At 37.3% G+C, this 23,340-nt stretch overlaps 2 long non-coding RNA genes across 2 annotated transcripts in view; one reads left to right on the top strand and one right to left on the bottom strand.

Moving 5' to 3' along the window:
* LOC140694472 (uncharacterized) overlaps window positions 1–23,340 on the top strand; it is a 167,859-nt gene that overhangs the window by 113,074 nt on the left and 31,445 nt on the right. The window lies entirely within an intron of this gene.
* Window positions 3,436–23,340, bottom strand: part of LOC140694471 (uncharacterized) — a 473,386-nt gene continuing 453,481 nt past the window's right edge. The window contains exons 7-8 of the long non-coding RNA XR_012070108.1: window positions 14,490–14,750; window positions 3,436–5,027 (exon numbers count right to left, since the gene is read on the bottom strand). This is a non-coding gene — a long non-coding RNA (uncharacterized lncRNA). The remainder of the gene's footprint in view (window positions 5,028–14,489; window positions 14,751–23,340) is intronic.

Below are 23,340 nucleotides of genomic sequence, written 5' to 3'. Positions count from 1 at the left end.
TCTGTCATTTTTCTTTGCATATGTTTACCTGAGCCTTTTATCTATCACACTGGTTACACTTTCAGACATGCCAGTCTCTAAATTTTTTTCTTATTTTTTCTGTGGTGGGGTTACTTTGAACATCTCCTTAGCTTTGCAGTCTCACTTTCTGTGTAAATCTGTTAGTCAAGTCATCTTTAATGGCTTTTTAAACTTTATGTAAAAAAAGGTCTCATTCTCTTAAAGCTCGTCTAAAATTTTAAGCCTTTTCTTGAATGTACTTCCTTCCTTGGGCTGTGTTTTTCCGCCAAGCTGTCTTCCACTGTATTTTGCACATTATTTCTCTTTCTCCTTTCCTTCCTTCTTCCTTCTGACTCTTCTTTCTCCCAATTCCCTTCATTTTTCTTTTTTTCTTGAGTTTTTGGGGTTTTTTTTAATAGTTGATTTACAGTGTTTTATTGTTTTCGGTGTACAACATAGTGAATTTTATAATTTTATAGGTTATACTCCATTTAAAGTTATTATATTCATTATATTCCCTGTGCTGTACATTACATCTTTGTATCTTATTTTATACCTAGTAGTTTGTACCTCTCAATCTCCTTCCCTTATCTTGCCCCTTCCTCCACTCCTTTCTCCATCAGTAACTACTAGTTTAGTCTCTGAATCTTAATCTCTGTTGTATTAATTTTTCTTTCTTTTTTTTAGATTCCACATACATGTAAAAACACTGAATATTTCATTTCTCTGTCTGACTTATCTCACTAAGCGTGATACCCTCCAGGTCCATCCATGTTGTTGCATGAGGCAAAATTTCGTTCTTTTTAACGGCTGAGTAATATTCCACTGTACCTGTACCATATCTTCTTTATCCATTCATCTGTTAATGGACACTTAGGTTGCTTCCATATCATGACTATTGTAAATAATGCTGTTATGAATGTTGGGGTGCATGTGACTTTTTGAATTAGTGTTTTCATTTTCTTCCAATATAAGCCCAGGAGTAGAATTGCTGGATCATATGGTAGTTCTATTTCCAGTTTCGTGGGGAACCTCCATACTATTTTTCAGAGTGGCTGTGCCAATTTACATTCCTACCAACAGTGTACCAGGGTTCCCTTCATCTCCTTGTCAATACTTATTTTTTCTTGTCTTTTTGATATTACCCTTTCTGACAGTTGTGAGATGATATCGCATTGTAGTAAACATGAAGTAAACATAGGCAGTACACTCTATGACTTAAGTATTAGCAATTTTTTGTCTGTTTCCTCAGGCAAAGAAAAGGAACAAAAATAAACAAATTGGACCTAATTAAAGGTTTTGCACCATGAAGGAAACCATCAGCAAAACTAGATGACAGCTTTCTGGGTGGGAGAAAATGTCTGCGAGTGATGTGTCTGATAAGGAGTTAAAACCCAAAATATATAGTTTATGCGACTCAATACCAAGAAAACAAATAACCCAATTAAAAAGTGGGCAGATGACCTCATTTTTTCTCCTCCCTCCCTCACCAACTGCAACCAAACTCCATTTTTCATCTCTGTATCCAAGTCTAGTATGTTTGTATGATTGTCATATATCTTCTCATCAAGCTTTACTGTGGACATCTTCAGATCTTCAATATTCCCTGATATCACTGGGGTAAATTTACCATAATTACATTTTACCTTTTTTTAGGATCAGTTTGTCTTTGGTCCATGAAATGTGCTTGCACTGGGTCTCCCTCTTTCTTTGAGAGAGACTATGTATTTCCTATTGTATTTTTCCAGAGAACCTTGACTTCAGACAGGTGTATAATATAAAGCTTAGGCATTAACTAACTACATTTCTGTTCTCTAGGATACTTTGTCTTGATCTTTGTTAGTGAGTTCCTTAAGACTCTATTTTCTACTGTTTTAACTTCTGCAGTGCCTGGCATAGCATTGGGGCTCCTAAGAAAAAATATCTATAATTTCAGAACTTGCTTTCAAAAAATTCTCCTTAGGAGAAGTATTCCCTTTGTTTTTATTCTAGAGTTTTAGTTAAAAGCTGAAAGACAGAAAAAAAAAAACACTGTAGAGTTTAAAGGAGTGGGTTTGTATAAGAGAAACCTTATTTTTGTCTCTACCTTTAAGCAAATTTTATCGATGCTGATGTTTTAGTCTTGAAAGATTATTAGGAATATGTTACATGAAAAAAAAAGAAGTAATGCTTCCCTTACAGAGGAAATAGCATGTGTGAAGTCAGTAGTAAGAGGGCCAATCGTGAACACTGATGCTAAGAGAAAGACTCTCAGGCTGGCTTGGCAGCCACTTGCACCAGCGTCTCCCAGAGTGCATATTAAAAATGCAAATTTGAGGGCCCTATTTTAGACCTCCTTGATCATAGTAGCAAAGCACACTGCGTAGGATTTTGCATAAAAACAAAGGAGATTCAGATGAGAGGAGGTGTTATAGATGCTCAAGTTTGAGAACCACTGCATTAGAATTCTGAGATTGTACAGAATAATCTGGAAGGAGCCTGAGTATGAAGAGCTTAGTTTGCCACAGTAAGAAACGTTCAGCTTGTCCTGTGGGCTATGGAAACCCATGGAAGGGGTCTCCACAGATGGAGATTCTCATTAAATTTGTGTTTTTAAAAGCAGGATGTGCAGAAAAATGGGGTGGAGGCTTCTCTTATAAGACTTTTGGTACTTTGATGTTTTGTTTGCTTCTATTTTCTGTGTTTTAAAAATATGTATCATGTTAAAATAGGCAGTTTATAATAAAACATATGTTTTAAAAACCTTGTCAAATATCCCAGCTTCAAATGGCAAAACAGACATGGGACAAGAAATAAGTGGGCTTGAACAGGCTAGGAGTGGAGAGCAGAATCTCAGGCAGGACAGAGAATTATCATCAAGGATCGTTCCCAAACTGTCTAACATCACTGCTGCTATGAGGGAAGATCCACCTTATGATACACGAAGAAAGATTTTGAGAGTTGTATATGTGAGAAAGTCAAAACTTACATCCTGGGGAGGAAGGACTGTCAAGACATTTTCTAAAATTTTAGTAGCAAACGTGAGCAGGGGATTACACAAAAAAGAAAAAACCTGATTGGATCCCACACACCTAATACTACTTCTGCTAATGACCAGTTGGCCTACTTCCTTCAAAGACCAAGCTGTATTTGTTTCTCTCCAAGCAGAAGAAAAGTTCATCAAGGCAATAGCAGGAGCAATCTTAGGGCAATCAAGCAGGAAAACATGAACACTCTTTTTGCAAGGAGTTATCAAGTTAGTGTGTCTGCTGGATAATAAGACAAGATGTAAAACCATGCTTCCTCGCGCTCATCTAAAGAAAACATCTTGCTATCGCATTAATTATCTACTTGTATTCTTGAGGGAGCAGGCATGTCAAGAAGTGTGTTTGGATTACTAATAACCACTCATAATCCACTTGAACCCCTCTTCATAAAGTTAACTACAAACGGAATTCTTTTTTTATTGAAGCATAGTCGATTTACAGTGTTAACTTCTGGTGTATAGCGTAGTCATTCTGTTATACATACACATACTCCTTTTCATATTCTTTTTCATTATAGGCTATTACAAGATATTGAATATAGTTCAGACTCACAGAGAAATCAAATGCAATTCTTCGCTTTTTCTACAATTGGGTCAGCTTGCTTCTCTAGGCTGTTAGCGCCAGTGTGATTAGTGCTGCTGATTCGATGTGATCGCTTTTCCTTTCCTCTCCCTGAGACCTCACTGACTGTCCACATAATCTATTTTCTGTTATTTTTCTAAGTCATCTTAGAAATCGCCTTTGCCAAATATTAAGGCGCTGTGGAATTTACTACATTTACAGAGATAGTCAGATAACAGTAAAACACCTGAATCAGCAATTCAAATACTAAACCTTACTTACCAGGAATGTTTGAAAAATCTAACGTCCAGCTATAGTCAAATTTTAGCAACTGTCTCCATCAGTAGACATCCATGTGCAAGAGGCAGTTATAAATGACAGTAAAGAAAGAAATATATGAACCTAGAGTTGGAAACTAAAGCTAAATCTAAAAATTAATGTGTGGTGTTCGTGAAATTTCTTCCTCTTTATCCTAGAGGGTGCTCTATGTACTTGCAATTTGAAAACTGACATTTTTAACTTATCCTGAATAATTATAATTGAACTAATTCCAAAAATTTTTGGTAAGAAGAATGGCAAATGGCTCAAAATTATGTGCATGTTCACTACTTCAGGTATTAGTGCATTAGATACAAAAATGACAAAACAAATTATAAATAATAAAGCAGTCAAATACAGCAGTGACTTTTTTGGCAAAGAATTTCAGCATCAGAAGCATATTTTAAGATATATATATTTTAAGATAGCTTACTATGTTTGGAAGTAGAGTGAAATGGGGAAAATGCTTCTCTACGTGAGCCTGTTGAAATCTAATTCTTTTCAAGTCCTCATCTTCCTTCACGTGGCACTGAGCTGGTAGAGAGATGTATTCCCAGTTACAGTGTAGCTCACACTTAACACACTGCATAATTGAGTCTTTATTCATTTCTCTGTAAGGTTACTTATAACTGCAGAGGGAGTTGGTCATTTTTTTGAGACCTAAAGAAGAAACCACGCATCTAACTGAATTAAGCAAAATGTGCAATGGCAAAAAAAATTAAGTAGTAACGTTAAACAGAAAATGGATAGAACATTGTATTAATTCTGTGCAAGCACTCTGGGTTTAGGTCATTGTAAAAATGACAAACTTAATGAGAGACCCCATAAATGTATGGGGGAGGCATGACTGGCTGCTTGAACACAGCTTCCTCTGGTACACACCCACACTTTGGGCTTAGAAAGTGAAAGTTTCTAAGGAAGGCTGCATTTTGAAGTGAAGGCAACATCTTTATCATCCAACAAGGGGAGGTTGCATTCTGTGTGTGAAATTGTGTCTGTTGAAGGGGAACTCTGTGGGCCTGTTTGAGCAATCAGTCTTGAGAACAATTCCTCTTTCTTGTGATTCCTGTGATCGGCCTTCAGTGGTAAGGTGTTCTGCAACTTTCTTCCATTCTCACCAACCTGAGAGGAAAATAAGGCTTTAATACTTCTGTGCCTTTTTATTTTTTGAAGTATAGTCAGTTACAGTGTATCAATTTATAGTGCACAGCACAATGTCCCAGTCACGCATATACGTGCATATATTCATTTTCATTAAGGGTTATTACAAGATATTAAACACAGCTCCCTGTGCTATAGAAGAAATTTTTTAAAACCTATTTTTATATATAGTGGCTAACATTTGCAAATCTAAAACTCAAATTTATCCCTTCCCACCTCCCTTTCCCCCAGTAACCATAAAACTGAGTCTGTTTCTGTTTTGTAGATGAGTTCATTAGTGTCCTCTTTTTTTTTTTTTTTTTAAGATTCCACATATGAGTGATATATGGTATTTTTCTTTCTCTTTCTGGCTTACTGCACTTAGAATGATGATCCTTATGTCCACCCATGTCGCTGCAAATGGCATTATTTTATTCCTTTTTATGGATGAGTAGTATTCCATTGTATAAATATACCACAACTTCTTTATCCAGTCATCTGTCGATGGACATTTAGGTTGCTTCCATGTCTTTGCTATTGAATATATTGCTGCTATGAACATTGGGGGTGCATGTATCTTTTGTGCCTTCTTAACCAGTCTACTTTCTTAAAGACACAGATGGAATAAGTATTTCTCTTACTTGTTATTTAGCATATGTTTGATGTACTACATAGGACACACTGCTGGGAACTAGGGATGTATGAAAGGCTTGCCTCAGGCTGCTCACAGTCTAACAAGGGTAACTAAATTCTGAATTGCATATGCTGTGATAAAGGCGAACACAGGACCTGAGGACATAAAGGAAGCTCATGGAACTGGCTTCTACTTGGACTGCTGTTCTGGGCTCCTTTGTCAAGGCCAAATGATGATGCAGCGATTTGATTTACTTTGCCTTTGTTTATTCCTTGAATACAGCTTTATCCCCATTTTTGTGAAATAACTCTTTAAGGTTAAGTTTGAGTTACTCAGAATTTTAAGATTGCCCATACCTTATGCAAAAGATAAAATGCATTATCTGAGGAGTCAGACAATACAAGGCACAGAAATGTGTATGACGCTATCTGATCTGGCACGGTTCTGACGGAATCATTCTATTATTTTTTGCTATTTTACTAATAGGCGATCAGAATTGCATATTTAGCTGAATTCATATTTTTCAGGTAAACAAAAGCCATTAGGGTCCCAAGCATAACTGCCTTTCTCCAGGAAAAACAGAGCTACAAAACTGGACAAAATACAAGGGAATTTTCTCAGGCATGGACCAACAGGCCACAGAAATGTGATCCTGGGGAGAAGGCAAAAACCGGATGGGGCACTTGCTTGCTCTCTCCTTGGTCATTTTCTAGATCTGCACTGATCAATGTGGTACTTACTAACCACATGCGATAGTTAAAGTTAATTATTAAAATTATAGATCCAGTTCCTCAAACAGGTCACGTTTCCAGTGCTGAATAACCATGGATGGCTAGCGGTTTCCATATTGGACAGTGCAGATACAGAACATTTTCATCAGCAGAGAGCTCTTTTGGGCAGTGTTATTCTAGCCATTGTTACAAGGAGAACTCTCAGCAGGACACAGGTTCACTGTAAAGTACAAGGGTGGTAAGTTCTGGGGCGGTAGACCAGCTGGTGCTTGTCGAGCACCCTGCACAGAAAGAGACCTGCCTATAGAAGGACCGCCAGCTGTCTGCCTAAGGGAGAATGGCTTGACAGCTGGGCTGTGCTGCACGTACATGGAGCCAGACTCCATGAAGAATGGCTGCTGTGCGGCTGAGACCTGAACAGAGACACCAGGGGTCAGGCAGTGCTGGGACTTGGGAGTGATACCCCAGCTGGAGTCATCTTGGTGAGAAACTCAGGCATTAACTGAGGCTACAGAAAATGCTCACTTTGAGAGTAAGGACCACAGCCTAGTGTTAGGACTAAGGACACAATCTATAATATAGATCCATATAAATAAAGAATAAAAAAGCTTGACATGCTAAACTCTTTAGGTGTGAAGGATAGTGATGTTTGCAGCTCACTTTGAAAGGCATCAAAATGTTGAGATGAATGGATGAATAGATGGATATGTGTGATCAAACGAATATATATAATCAAATGAATCTACAGTGTTAACAACTGTAGAATCTAGATGGTGGTTTGTGGGTTTTTATTGTACAATTCTTAAACTTTCAGTATGTTTGAAAGTTTCCATAATGAAAGGACGAGGGAAAACAAAAGCATGAAAGGATGATGATTTGCTGGGAATGTAACTGCCTGTCTGAAACACAGTATGAATTGAACCAAGACACTTATGGTCCAGATGTCCCCAATGTATTATCCATATTATCCAAGCATACAATAAACACTAAGTGTGTGAAGCAGGAGGAAAGTACAACAGAAAAACAGTCATCAATATAAAAAGACCATCTGATGGAATTAGAAGACTAGAAATTTACAACACCAATTGTAAATGTGTTTAAGGAATTCAAGGAAAAGAAACTGGAAAAAATAATCTCTATCAGTAGAGCAATGAATATACAAATTGTGGTATATTCATATAACGGAGTAACACTACATCCAGAAAAAGGATAAACTACTGATAGGTGTTCTTGAGATTTACCCACGGGGTTGTGTTATATTGAGGGGAATAGGGCTTTCAGAAAGGAGTACATAACGTGTGAACTCATTTACAGTAAACTCGTGAACAGGCAAACCAAGCCACTGTGATAGGCATCAAGGCAAGGTTTCTGTTTGGCGAGTGGAGATTGACAGGAAAGGCTATAAGGAAACTTTCTGGGATGATCGAAATATTCCGCATGCTCCTCATAGAATTATTGGTTGTGTAGGTTTATACATTTGTCAACACCCATCAAATTGTGCACTTAACACCTGTGATTGTCACTGGATGTGAATTCTGTCACAAAGTAAAAAACACCTATCCATGTATGCACTAAAAATGTCAAGTAGAAAAACTGACTTTTTCTGGATTTATTTAGATATTGTTTTCAACATTCAAATTCAAACTCAGTGATTTTCTCACCTAATATTTCTACTTAGATGTGCTACATTATAACTGACAAAGTAATCTGTGCAAGGAGGTTCGTAACAGTGGTGTCTGACGTTTCTGTACCCTGACCGTGTGCCTGTGGAACGTCCTAATGTTACATGCACTGTCTCACTAGTCCCTCACAATTTTATAAAATACATGTTCATCTTGCAGATGAGGAGACTGAGGTAGAGATGTTAAAATTATGATGCTCAACATCACACAGCTAATAAGCAATGGAGCTGAATGAGATCTGCAATTTTCTGATCCCATAATCTTAACCTAGTAACTTCATGTTTTCATTTTGTATGTGTATCCCTTTAATACAGTTGGATTTACTTTGGTGTATGGAATGAAGTGAAGACTTTATAGTTATGCAGGAGAACTAGTTTATTCATCCAACTCTCACATCACATTGATTTTCTACCCATCGAGGACCCTAGGTGACTTCCTTCTTTCTTTGCCATCTAGGTAGCAGGACTGCAACTCGTCTCTACACTGAGCAAAGACAACATAATAAAAAATTTAATTAAAGGTTGATTATAGTAATAATGTTATAAAACTATCAATAACAGGCTTTGGGGTACAGGTAATGATGCACATTTACAGAGTCTTTTTTTCTGTTCCTAAGAGCTATCTCAATGTGATGGGATCTACACATTTTATTACTAATTATACGATTCAATTAGATGAAATTATGGTCAAATTAAACTGCTATGTCTTGTTTTCTTTACTTAATTGGAGGTCAATTTTCTTTAAATATTGCAGTGCTTAGGAAAGATAAGTTCTTTTGCTTATCTGGCCATAATCTTTTGCTCTGGCCATAAATCTTTTCTTCCCTTCAGTTTTCTCTTAAAAAAAAAAGTGACTGTATTTGTAATTGGAATATCTTTGGGTGATGAGATTTAGTCTCAATTTCTTACCTTTTTTCCAAGACTGACAACGTATTTCCAAAGACATGCGTCAGGCTCTTTTAAGACTTAGTTCATCTAGAAAATGTCCTCAGTAGAATTTGTAGCTGGTGGTACCACGTTCTGCCAGTCTGATTTCCCTCCACATACAGTGTTAGTGCATACAAAGTAGCTAGACAGTCACGTAAAAAGCAAATGCTTAGACTAGGGAAGCATCTTTAAACTGTAGGAAGATTCTGAGAAATTTTCTCAAGGAAACATGTTTTCAAATCCCATACCTTTCTTTTCTGATGTTACCTTGGGAAAATTATTTTATCTTTTTGGAGCCTCAGTTTCTTTATGTGAAAAATGAGAACCAGCACTGCAGAGTTTTGTGAGGATTAAATCAAATAAAGTATGTGATATGTTTGAAAGTAAATGAACATGTTACTCTGTATTAAAATATGCCAGGGTTTATTCCTACTAAGAAAACAGAGGGAATACAGTGTTTAAAGATATAAAATTTCAGTCTGTAAACACAAGCAATGAACATGTTACCATGATTATCAAAAGCTAATAACAACTATATTTCCTCATGTGACAAGTATCAAATTCTTGACTTGGCTTTCAGAACTCACTGTAATTTACTCCTACTCTATGTATCGACTTTAATTTTTCCAGTACCCAGAAAGACTCCAGTTGTCTACCATTCTGTTCAAACCAAAAGTTTTCCCCAAGTTTCTTTTATTCATTCATTTACTCAAAATTACTAATTCATTGACTTATTCATCCATCTACTGATCAAAGCCTCTGTTTTAATCCAGGAACTCCACTAAGTGATATGGATAAAAATAGTGGAAAAGATAAGACCAATTCATGTTATGCGGGGATTAACACTACTAAGACTGAAAAGAGATAGCGTGGCTGTATTTAATTATGTCAGTATTTGCCACAAAAGAAGTACAGGATGTTATGAGTGCAAACACCAGAGAGAATTCGCATAGTATCAGGACTGGCTATAGAATTTGCAGAGTCCTATGTAAAATGAAAATGCAGGGCACCTTGTTCAAAACTGAAGGAGACTTTGAGGATAGTGACAGAGCAAGCATAGAACTCTTTACAGCTACCACAGGTTGCATGCCCATGAAACAAGCTCTGTGTACTATGGAGGGCCAAGGAAGGATCTCTTGAGGCAGAGTTAATTTCACTGGCGACAGGAAGGAAGAGTGTGTGCAAGGTAGACATTTTCAGACTTGCATTTTCATTTGCTTTTCCCTTTTGGGCTTGATGTACTGTTATTTTCTCAAGAGCCATCAGCCTCTTATGTTAATACCAAGAGATGGTGCAGCTCTTTTAGTCTTGGTTAGGCTGCTGGTGTTAGAGGGGTAAAGTTATCTCTTGCGCAGTCATCTTCATCTCCCATATGAATCAAAAAGCAAAAAATTAAGGCCAGATTTTTGACTCATAATTTTAAAAAATCAAAAGTTGTAAATAATCCCCAGTCATTCTTAAATATTTATGGGAGTACACTGGCCTGGGAATTTGGAGACCTGGGTTCTTGGCTTGTCTCTGACAAGATATTCTTTGGATCAAAGCTTCCTAATCTGGGAAAAAAAAAATATTTAAGGTTCCTTTCAGTCTGAAGCTTTAAAGTACTGACAATAGCATTTTCTAATTTTTTAATTAAAAATACAGTAGTTCATTTATTGTGATCTGCTTTTTTGGAACAGAAAGTCACAGTGTTGGCTGAATCACTGACAGCATAAATACAGCAACAGATGCCAAAGGCCACCTTCAAAAGGCAATCAATCTCCTCTCTTAAACAACCGTGTTAAATCCCTAAGGTGACCAGTACTGTTCTGCTCTTGTGTTAAAGGTCACCTCTACTAGCAACCAGTTTTTGTACCTCCCTAGGGTAGCTGCTTAAGACTACATTCACTGTCTATATTAACTTCTCTATTGCATCTGTTAAATATCAAGGCAATTAAAGACTTACCTAGACACTCACTTTATTCAAGAAGAGACTTTTTTTTTTGACCAAGAAACTTCAGAGAGCGTAGTCTCAGAAAGGTGAAACTAAAATACTTTGATTTCTGAATACTTTCTTCCTTGTTAAGTTTTAGTACATTTGTACAATTTTAATGCCTTTGATAATGAAAACTTGGGCAGTATTAACCGAGATAGTTCAGGCTATGTCTGTGATAACAAAGAATCCCCGAATCTCAGACTTAAAATGACAAAAATGTTAAAAGTCCCCTGTAGGTATGGATGGGTGTCCTGTATAACAACACTCAGCAGTACAGATTAGCAATCTCTATCCATCATGTAGCTGCACCCTCTAAATCGTGGGAATTCCTTGGTTTAGCAGAGGCGGGGAAAGCACTTGAGAGTCTCTTTCTGAAATTATTTGGGATGAAAGTGATACCCGTTGTTTGCTTTAAAAGCCATTGACTAGAAATAGTTATATGGCCCAGACTGAACGCATGAGCTCAGGGAAGTATAATCCTCTGTGTTCAGAAGAAGTAAACCCTAAATCTCTATCACATTTCCATACAATAAAAAGCTGTTTATCAAAGAAAATTCTGTTTTGTTTTGTTTTAGAAGTAAGTTTAAAGTATTTTAACTGAGATGGATACCAGTAGTTCAGATGGCCAAGAACACAAATGTTAGTACTGCCAACTCTTAATTTGGTATCTTTGGTTTAAGATCAGTGTCTGATTTAGTTGTCATTATATATCTGTTTTTCTGCTTTGCTATTATTCCTCCTTCATTATCTAAATGTTGATTGATTTCCTACTGTTTGCCAAGAGACCATAATTAAAGCATTATCCTTTTCTTCAAGGAGCTTACAGTAATCTTTGAACACCAATTAGGTCCATAAATAAACACAGTTCTTAAAATCACTCATCCTAGAGAAATCATGTTCAGTTTCAACCATACACAAATTGGCTTTTTGATAGCCTGTCTTAAAAATTTTTTTAGTTAGGCACAAATTGTGTTTTCCACACTTTATGGTATATGAATATATCATCTCAGATGAATATTTTCCAAGATATGAGAGCAAATTCAGAGGTCATGCATGAGAAAATAGACTCAGCATTATTCATAGGCAACTGTGCAGCCCACAGCCAAGAACAAGCAGGACTGTTTTACATCGGGCAGAACTGCACCACTGGATACAAGTCTTCCAATACTAAATGTGGCATCTAAAGCAAATGATGTGCTTTTTGATTAGCAATAGAGAATCCTATCTCTTTAGGAAATCAGAAATACAGAATGCCAGATGTTTAGGGGTCTGTGTGCAAACACATCTTTGCATTATTCAGTTTATTGTTTGAGACCTTACCTAAGCCATCTGTAATTTGAAGTAGGCTGTCTGTGGGATGTATTAATGTACTTTCTCTGTTTTTCTTTTATTGTGTATCTTTTGAGTATCTATCCCAGAGCAGGCACTTTCACAGGCATTCAGTAGGCAATGGGAAATATCAGTTCCTAACTTTTGGGAACTTTCTGTCTATTGGAGGAAATAAACATTTATAATATAGCAGAGAAAGCTGCATACTAGAGGTAGTAGAGGCTGCTGCAGACGCTCAGAGCAGGGAAGCTTCTTCATGGAGAACAGGACGTGGGTATGTGTATGTATGTGTGTGCAGATGTGTGAGGGGTAGTCATGGAACGTATATAAGCAGGCAAGTTAGTGAGAGGGGAGAGGAAATTATCTACAACGAAAAATGTGAGACCTTGATGCATGATACAAGTATGACCTGGTCAAAAACAGAGAAATTGCGTGAATATTGTAGACTGTGAGAGGAGGATTGCAAGATGGGAACAGAGACAGGCAGGATCACAAATGTATTTTAGGGTCATTTGAGCTTAAATCCAAAAGGCAATGGCTCTGAAAGTCACTGGAAAGTGGTGAAGGAGGAGGATTACGCAATCAGATTCGTGTTTTGGAAACACTCTGGACTTGGTGGAGAAGAGTGGAGGAAGTGAGATCGGTTGAAAGACAATAGTCCAGGAGAAGAATGATGACCCTGGTCTGGGGTAGCAGCTACAGGTAATGAGTGGATCAGAGAGACCTTCAGGAGACAGAATGAGCATGACCTAGTGATTTTATGCAGCGGGTAGAGGGAAAGAAAAGCAGAATTCAGGAATGGCTCCCAGGCTTCTAACATGATCAACTGGGTAGATGGTGATGCAGCTTACTCATATGAGGGCAGTGGAAGTATATGGGCATCTGAGAAGTGATGGATAAATATAATAAGCTTAGTTTTGAACAAATTGAGCTGAATGCTCTTCTGATAGCCAAATGTCCAGAAACTCACTCAAGAAGGTTTGGCAATATCGTGTGATCTGGTAATCTTCAGGATGGTTCTAAATCCTTCCTAGTAAGTTTGGGATTAACATATACACCTACTATATTTAAAATAAACAATAAAGACTTACTGTATAGCACAGGGAACTATATTCAACTTCCTGTAATAACATATAATAGAAAAAAATCAGAAAAAAACTGTATATTTATAACTGAATCGTTCTGCTGAAACTAATGTTGTAAATCAACTACACTTCAATAAAAAATAAAATTAAAAGAAATCGAATGACAGGCTGAATCTTGACCCCCCCCAAAAAACAAAAAACCTTCCTAACAAAATTCCTAGGTAAAAGTTCTTAAAAAAAAATTCTTGTTCTGGGTTGTTTTAAATTTTTAGTGAAATTTTCAATTATAATTTTTACATTTAATGTTATTAAAATAACATAATATTAAACAAAAACTGGCTCTCTGGTTAGACAAACAGACCAGCAATCACAATAACTCCACAATCAGTAAAAATACGTGTACTTCCAGTAAAGGTTATGAGGTTATTTCTGGGTCCTGGTATTCAGAAATACCTTAAACTGCGAAGTGTTGTTTCAGGGTGATGTTGTCTTTTAGATTTCCCAAAATGAACTCATGAATGGTGGTGTTAACAACATGACCCCAACTATAACTGATTTGGTAGAAAGTAAGAGTTTACCTAAGAACGATAGCCTCTTCGTCTTTGCTAAATGTTTTATTATTTTGGTTATTTAAATAAGCCTGATTCTTGATGTCTCTGATGTTTAAAAAAAATCTGAACAAATATTACAATTGGCTGTTAATCCTACAGTGATATTTAAAGGTCAATCCTAGACATTTTGTAGGAAAATCACAATATCTTCTGCTTAGTCAAACAGAGAAACCTAGGAGCAATACCATAATAAATACAATAAAGCAAGCAAATGGAAATGCTTTAAACTTCCTGAAGTGTCACTGTCACAATGGAATGTGAATCTCATCTAACGGAGGTAATATGGTAGAGCTCTATGCTCTAGACAAAACCAAGTATATTTTGGGTCAAAAAGAGGCAGCCAGGGTGGAGGGAGAGAGAAGAAATGTCTCATTGTCTAGTGATCTAATGTAACTCCACATTTAAATATGCTCAAAAGGTAGAGCTGAACAACTGGCTGTGGGCAGAATTTTGCCCAGGTATGTAACTTACATTTCTAGGAATTCTCTCTTCCGTTGGCTTCTGTTCATTTTATTGAAGAAATGGCTTTCCACATTAATGTACTCATCCAAGTGCATCTTGGATCCTTGGAAACGTACAGGAGTGAAATGCTGTCAGAGTTGAGGTCTGGCGGTTCCAGAGTGCTCCAGCAGCTGCTGTGACATTCGCTGAGAACACGTCACCTCAAGTAATCTGCCCTTTGATTTTCTTGATCTTCTCGGTGCGTTTTGTTTGGACGGTAAAAGGTACTACCTTTTGTAAAGAAACATTGAATACCTGTGTCAGTGTCTGTGTTGAAATTAAATGCAACCTGACTTTAAATTCTGATTTGGCTGGACAGATAGGTCTTGGTTGGTTTTCAGACTCAGGGTGGAATTGTCATTCTTTCATGACAGTAAAACTTGCAGGAGCTGAATGCATTTCTTGTTCACTTCATAATGAAAGGAGTAGCTTACAAATTAACCTATTCAGTGTGTTCTTTTTAAATATTAGGTTCTTTCAATCAGTAACTGTAACCCCAAACTGAATGTTTTATAGCACAGGACAAGACCCTTGTAGTACAAATGAGCTTTGAGGGCTGGATCAAGAGAGTTTAGATACATTATTTAACAGTCCTAGCTTATTTTAGGTTTTGTGATAACTGCACTGTTACTTGTAAAGTAAGAGACTGATTCACATATCCTGTACAAATTAAATTCTTCTGTATAAATAAACTGTCAAAAATAGGTTAAAAACAGCTGTGTTGAACAACTGTTTAATTGCTAATGATTCTCTGAATCAGCAACCTGATGAGGGCAATTCTTCTGCTAGTCTTTCCTGCTGTGCCTACCCACGTGGCTCTAGTTTCTCAGCATATGAGTCGTTATTCACCATCTTTGTCAACACTAACTAGTATTTCATTTTAAAGTTTTAGCCAATCTAGTGGCAATTTAGTGATATCTCATGGTGGTTTTAATTTGCACTTTAAGTACTGTTGTTGAGAACCTTTTTATGTTTGTTGACCATTTGGGTATCCTCTTGGTATTCTCTAAATTCAAGGTTTTTGCTCATTTTAATACTAAGCAGACCTGCTTTTGATTTTTTGGTTTGCATCTCTTTCTCTCCCATGTGATAGTTACTGATCTCATGATTGACAATTGCTAAACCAGTTGCAGTATAAGACTTTCCTTCTTGGATATTTGTTTCTCTGGACTTTGTTGTTGTTGGATTTTCTGTTCTGGAATCTAAGGGGGGAAAATGAACATTTCTTTCCTTATCACTAAGCTTCTTAATGTCAAGAACTCATTCCAGTTAAGGTATCCAGCTAGGCTATGTTGGATGATAAGGCTTACACTAATTCCTCTGCAGCATCTTGATAAACAATCTTTAATGCTGGATGAAGGGAATTTAGTTTTTATCCAACACTGGGAGCAAGTCTTCAGACTCTTAATAAGTGCTTCACAAGCTAAAATTCAGTTAGATAGAACTGGGAAAATAACAGTTGGCATATGTAAAGAGCCAGTATTTTCCTGGAAACATTCTCTTGATTCAATCATTATATCTAACATAATATCTCAGGAATTTGCACCAAGGAGGCAGTGAATTTGTTAAAATCAAGCTGATTGGTATGAGACTTCAACAATCTTGTAGTGTTTCTACTATCACTACACCATAGAATAGACTAACAGAATATTACCAAGTATGTGTCTTTTTAGAGATCCTGCTTTAAACAAAGGAAGCATTCGTAGCTAGCGTGTGAAATGCTCACAAAGGAAAAGAGAACTAGTAAGATAAGTAACCTATCTCGTGATCACCTTCACCCTTTCATTCTGCTCAGTAAAAGCCTTTGGTAAGGAGAATGCAAGATAAACTTCGTCTAAAGCAAGTCCTGAATTGTCCTTTTGGGTCCACAGGTTTGAAATGGTTGACTAAAAATGAGAAGAGTTTTTGCTAGCATTTCAGTTTAAGTACAGAGAAACAAATGTAGTAACCATAGGAACCACATAATTGCCACTGATTGACCTTAAACTCTTTATAGTTTTTGGTAATTTAAGGAGATTCAGAAACTGTTACGTAGTAATTGGGAAGCAGAAACACAGTTTAGCAAGTAGTTTTCTAAAGTAGGAAGCAGATTTCGAACAAGGAGCACTGTGGGCGAGAGTTTAAGGAGGACAAAGGAAAACGTTCTCAGCTGTGCAACAAGCAGAGCTATGAGAGAGAGAATGAGTAATACTGCTACCTGCCACTTACTGGGCAACTTCTGTGGATGAAGCACCAGTAGCATGTTGCATCCTTCCTGGCATCCACACGGAAATATTTTGCCTTTATGGTTGAGGAGAGTGAGGTTCACAGAAATTGGCTTTGTAACTAGTGAAGTTTGTGTCTGTGTTTACCACGGTCACCCAAGGTTCACGACAATCCATGTGGGTAATTAAACACAGGTATGGTGAAAACAAAGCTCAAGTTGCTTCTTTAAGTGTATCCTTGAGTCGCTAGATATGCTCTCAGGGCTGGGGTGGCAACTGTTGGTGGTCCCATGGAGAAGGATCAGAGATTGAATGAGAGTTTGGAAAAGGTGATTCCAAGTGACTTCTACAGATGAGGCACTGATTACGTTAGGGGGAGGGACCTCAACCAAGAGAGCGTTATGAGGGTAAATGGGCCATTGGATGCCACTCAAAACACAATGTCATAAGTTACACCTAATTGGTCAGTGTATTTATCTTAAAGCTGGGTCTTATTTGAAGTGATCATACCATTTTTGTTTCTATAACACACAACGGCAATACCTTAACTGATCTTAATAAAATAAGCTTTTATTAATCCACAATTCATTATAAAATCTGCTTTTCTACCAAATAAGCAGTACTATGCCCTAAAAACAAAATCATCAACAAGCGAAATAAACAAGCAAACAACATCAAACACTAGATACCAATTTAGCATTTTGAATATTTCCAGTATTTAAACAGGGAAATGGACCTATGTGTCTATAAGAAATAAACAAAATTTCTGAGATTTATGCCAAAGACTTTTCTTTGGCTTTTCTTGTTAGTAAAAATTAAAAGGGAGATTTGCTTTTACTGTTTCTTTGAACTGATAGTGATAATTGTCCAGAATTTTTCTTTTGAAAATTTAGAAAATGACTTTGTTAATATTTCAAATTGGACCTTAGGCTTTTTACAGAGTCCACTATTCATCATTCCAATTAATACAGGGAGTATACATATTTCAAGAGTATCTAATTAAATGTATGTATACACACATACTCAACTAAACATAAAAATACTTTCTTCTATGTGACCATTTCAGATCCTGGCCACCAAGATTATTAGTTTCATTTGTTTTCACTTTCAATCTAAGTTCACAATTCTCTGTGTTGAAATAATTACATAGACAACATGCTTCCTAAAAATAAATCTGAGATGCCACAAATAAGAACAATTCGATATAAGCTCGATTAAGAGCATGTAAAAGGCAAGGTCATTTCCAGTGAACACAGCAAAGATCCAGTCTTTCACAGAGTTTACATTCCAGCAGAGTGGAACAGAAAACAACACAATTACACAATCTATGTGCAGATTATGTAATATTTGGTAAGTACTACTGAAAAGGGGAGAGCAAGACAAGGTACAGAGCTTTTGAGCTGTGAGAAATAGAAATAAGCCCACAGTGATTTAGAGACAGGAGGCTGCATGACTGCAAAGATGGGATTTTTATCAACAATATGATGGGAGGTACAAATATAATACATTTTCCAGAGGAGAGAAGACCAAAAGCTCAGTTTTGGACAGGTACCTTTTGAAGTGCCTATGCAAATGGGGATGTGAAGTCACACTTGGTTATGAGATTGCAGTTGAGAGTGCCTCTCTATTTTTATCCCAGAAACAAACCTCAAGACAAGAATGCAAGTGCACAGGATTTATCTGGGGAGGTGAACTCAGGGAACACTGGAAAGGAAGTGAGGAAGCGAGAGTGGGAAGGGAAGATGGCCAATAAAGTGTGAGTTATCAGGCAGATTCATACTGTGTGCAAGGTGGGGTATATAGCACAGAGAAAGAGCACATGCTTAGCATGTACAAGGTCCTGGGTTCAATTCCCTAGTACCGCCATTAAACAAGTCAGAAAAAAGTATTTTGGGCCATTAAGATTAAATGCCACTAGGCAATAGTGGGAGACCCTGTAAAATGTGTATTTCAGATACTCAACCATAAAGTTGGAAAAGTTGGGTCTTTCTGTGCCAACTCCTGTCTGTAATTGGTTGAGGCAGTTCTGGCCTGCTGTATGTGCAGACTGAGCAGGGTCAGAGTCCTGAGAATTTCTGTCTTTGGTGAAAAGATGCAGATACAGGCACCTAAAGTTCTTGAAATATCCTAAAATAGTAAGACCTGAGTGGGTATGGTTGCGTTTCATGCAACATTATCTTCAGAGAGGAAATAAATCTGGGAGCTTTCAGCAATTAGAAAGCATTAAATGCTATGAGACCGCACTAGACCCATGAAATAAGGCCTAAAAATTGACGTAAGGACAAGGACTGGTATAGGAGCTGTCCCACCATTAAGGGACCAGGCAGAAGAGAAGGGACATCAAATGAATCCAGGCAGGAATGATCAGTGACACAGGAGGGAAACCAGGAAAAGATTATGGTGTCTCAGAAGCAAAGTGAATAAAATATATTGAGTTGTCAGCTGCATCACATGATGCTGACAGGTCAAAAATTGGAAAAAGCGTGGGATTTTACAACATGAACATCATTAGGGACTCTAACAAAACAATGTCAAGTGGTGGTTGAAGCCATAATAAATGGGTTTTTAAAAAGAATGGGAGAAAAGAGGTGGGAGAAGGGAGGGAAGGGGGAGAGGGAGATGCTAACTTATTTGAGGGCGTTGACCGCGGTGAAAAGAAACGAGGTGGTAGGGTTATAAGGAGGCATTTGTAGCGCATGGCTGCCCTCAGTAATGCTTGGTGAATGTACAGAAGGATAAGTGATGAATTACGCAAAGGCCTCTGGGCCAGATGCTTTCAGGAATAAGAAGAGCCATGTGGAAACCCTCATTCCTCCTGAGACACCCTACCCCTTTGCACAGTGAAGCTCAAGTTGGAGGTGTATCCGTGACCACTGAGGGCTCCTTGGGTGTACAGTCCCTCAGAGCTTAGAGAAGATGAGGGGCAGGACAGTATTGGGAATGGCAGCATGAGCCCCCTTTAGATCCCTGTAGAGTTGGAGGAGACTGTTATGGATATGTGCTAGTGTCAGGACAGTAAGGACAGGGGCCTGGAGATGGTGTATAAATAGATGAGTCAGTGAGGCAGCTGTCTCTGTAAGAAAGGGCAGGTTCAAGGCGTTGGTTTGGGGGCTGAAGAAGAGCTCTAGCTTGGTACCTGCCTGAGAGGACCCTCCAATGGCAAGCTCAGGAACAGTGCTCTGTTCTCTTGTCATGGAGAGCCGAGACCTCTGACCCCCAAATCAGCACACTGGACACATCCTGGCCGAGGCAAAGGCTGGCCTCTCCCTTTAGAGATGCATAGTAGTTGAATTAAAAAGAAAATCTCACCACATAGAAGCTAGGAATTAAGTGATTGCCCCAAAGTGATTGCCATGAGTAAACAAGTTTAGAAAAAAAAATTATTAGACTTTTTCAAACTAAACATTTTTATTATCAAATTGAGTTACTTAAACATTAATTTCCCCCCCCATTTCCATCCTGCCTGCCTTCCTCCCTCCTTCCCTTCGATCCCTCTTTCCGTAATGTTTTGAGTGCATACTATGAGGCAGGACCTTTAGTAGGAACTGGTTCATAAAGTAATGACTATGCCATTTCTTTAAGGTGCTTGAAGTTCTTTAATAAGAACCAAGCAAACAAACATTTGAAATAAGTGATTGGTGGTCTGAAAGCCAGAGGAGGAAAAACAAGTCCATTCAGAGTACAAGGACTATAGAATTTCTTCCTAGAGGACATTACTTTTTAAACAATAATTTTTAACACTAGATGGGAATTACTATTGATCATCTATCAAGCCAGATTTCTTTCTGCAGTGTTTCTGGATAAATGGAACATAGCTAATATACGTTTTGCTTCAAAGCATCTGCTGATCTCCCATTGTAATTTGCATCCAAACCTAATGAGATAATCTGCTTTGAATGACCTCAGTTTGCAAAAGACTAATTTATCACCTTCCTGTGCCGCCTTGACTGTAAGGCCATGCTCTCGGGATGTGAAAGAGGCATAGTCCACAGAGTAGCATTTTAAGTAAAAGCATCAAATCATAACCAAACAACTTCCAGAGAAGGCAGGCAAGAGACTGCACTGAGTCAATTAAAGAAAGCCTTCAAACCCCTAGGAGTTTTCAAAAAAACTTCCCAAACAGCCCTTCTGTGGAATGGGATGATCTAAATGAGTATCGTTTCACACTCAATTTGTTGTGCATCGCTTCTTCTGCCTTCCGTGCCAATTAGATTCCAAAACTGCTTTGTGTGCAGCCCGGGAGAGGTAAACCCAAACTCTAAGTGCAGGCCTCTGGTCCTATAAGGTAACTGGAGCCCGGTACCTCACCCAGGCCTCGTCCTGGATGTGCGTCTTGTCTGAAAGCTTGCATTCTGAATAGACCTCCCACTCTTTTTAGAGTTGGCTTGGACATGCACTTCATTACTCTCAGATATGAAATATGTGACTTCAAAAACCAGCAGGTTCAGAAAAAGAGGCTTTAAAAAAAAATTCAGTTGCATGGGGAGGATAAGTTGGAGATCTAGAAAGCTTGTGATCATAGCATAGATCCTAACTACTGAGTATTTTTCAGTTCCTGCCTGTAATGATGTGGCTGGGAAATCAGCATGTTGTATTACTCTGTGGCATATTTGCACTTAAGTCCAATGCTAATAAATAATCTATTCATGTGGTGCCTTAACTAAAATAACTGGGTAAGTTCTAGTACTTTTATTAAAAGGCATATTCTATTATTCATTATATCAAAGCACATAACGTTTTTGAGAGTGTGTGTTTATTCATTTTGCTTAGAGCTTTTTACTGCTGTTTTCACAATATCTAGTACAATTTTGAAGAATGGAGAGAGCAGAAATATTTGCCTTGTTTTTAGTCTTTTAACAAATGCTTTCAGTGATTCACCTTTAAGAAAAAGTTAGCTTTAGGCTTTTCATAGTTATCCTTTGTCACTTTAAGGATATTCCCTTCTATTACTACTTTAAGAGTTGTCTTCACAAATAGTAATTGAATGATTTCAAATGCTTTTTCGGTATCTATTGAAATGATTATGTGGCTTTTCTGCCTTATTCTATTAATATGGAAAAGACACTTGTTTTCAATTGATAGGTAAACCTTGTATTGCTGGAATAAGCTCTATGTGGTCACAATGTATTATTCTTTGTACAAACTGCTGGATACATTTGCTATATATGTATTTTTATTGAGTTATAGTCCGTTTTACAATGTGCCAATTTCTGGTGTAAAGCACAATTTTCAGTCATACATGAAGATACATATATTCATTTTCACATTCTTGTATGCATGTTTGTGAGGGATATTGGTATGAAATTTTCTACACTTATAGTTCATTTCAGAGATTTAGGGGAAAACTGCCCTCTATTTTGGGGGATTTTTTTATATCTTCCTTAAATATTAAACAGAATTCACTGCTAAACTTAAGCCTGAAGATTTCTTGTGTGTGAAATTTTAAATAACAGATTCAAATTCTCTAAGAAATATAGGAACTCTTGGATTTTTCTATTTCTTCTTGTGTCAGTTTTGGTAACTTGTGTTTTTTCAGAGAATTTGTACTTTACTATTGATGTTGTCAAATTAATTGGCATGAAGTTCACAGTATTCTCTTATATTTTTTAATTGTCTGTAGGATCAGTAAACAATAAATATTTGTTGAAAGTTGAATAAATGAATAAACCATAGACATTTACCCAACTCTTTTCCAACTCAACCACTAACTTTCAAACTTCCTTCAAAGCAAAAAAACAAAACAAAACAACAACAACAAAAACCCACCCAAAACTTTTGATTAGATAGAAAACTTCCTCAGAAACTTTTAAGTTAGAATGGGGAATATAAATATGGATAAAAGAAAGATAATTTTGAGAAAGTATGAGCTCTTTCAACTTGCCCCCTCTGACCCCACTCCAGTCCTCCTCCTGTCACAACCCAGGAGATGTTCCCCCATTTACGAAAACTTAAGAGTTCAGCTGAATACATTTTCATCAATCACTGAACTATACTCTAAGCTTATTAAATGCAAAATGAAATTTTATTCATCTTTGCATTTTTATAATACTTAGTACAGAGCATTTCATGTAGTATTCAGTAATGCTTCATTAATGATTGAATTGAGACAAGTGTCCTTGACTCGTGCCAAAGAAATAAAAATAACTTATAAAATAATGAGCATGCTTTGTCATGGTCATAAAATCACAGTTAGATTCTTTATACAATCGCCAGTGTTTAAAGAGAGCCCAGCAAAATCTACCTTGATATTTCTGTCTGTCGGAAGAATACTTGATGAAGTATAGTATTTTTGCCTTGAGGTATGACCTTTCCAGACTCTATAACCAAGCAGTAATTAGGCAGAGGGGGCCATTAGTAGGTAGTGCATTTCTCTTTCTCCTCATCAATTTCTAATATGATCAGTTTGTTTATTGAATGGGAAGCCAGGGTTTGCTCATTATTAATATCCTGATACGCTTTGTAACTGCATGAACCTTCTTTCCTTTAGATATATGACAATGACTGAAGAAAATGCTCCCAGTTCTAATGGACAAACAAAATATTTTGTTTACCCTTCAGCATGGTTACAAGTTTGGCTGTGTTCCTTCAAGAGTTCATGAACGTATTTCCAGCTCTAA

This window comes from Vicugna pacos, unplaced genomic scaffold (genome assembly GCF_048564905.1).
Source record: "Vicugna pacos unplaced genomic scaffold, VicPac4 scaffold_21, whole genome shotgun sequence".
Lineage (NCBI taxonomy): Eukaryota > Metazoa > Chordata > Mammalia > Artiodactyla > Camelidae > Vicugna > Vicugna pacos.
This window is presented reverse-complemented; position numbering and strand designations above follow the sequence as displayed.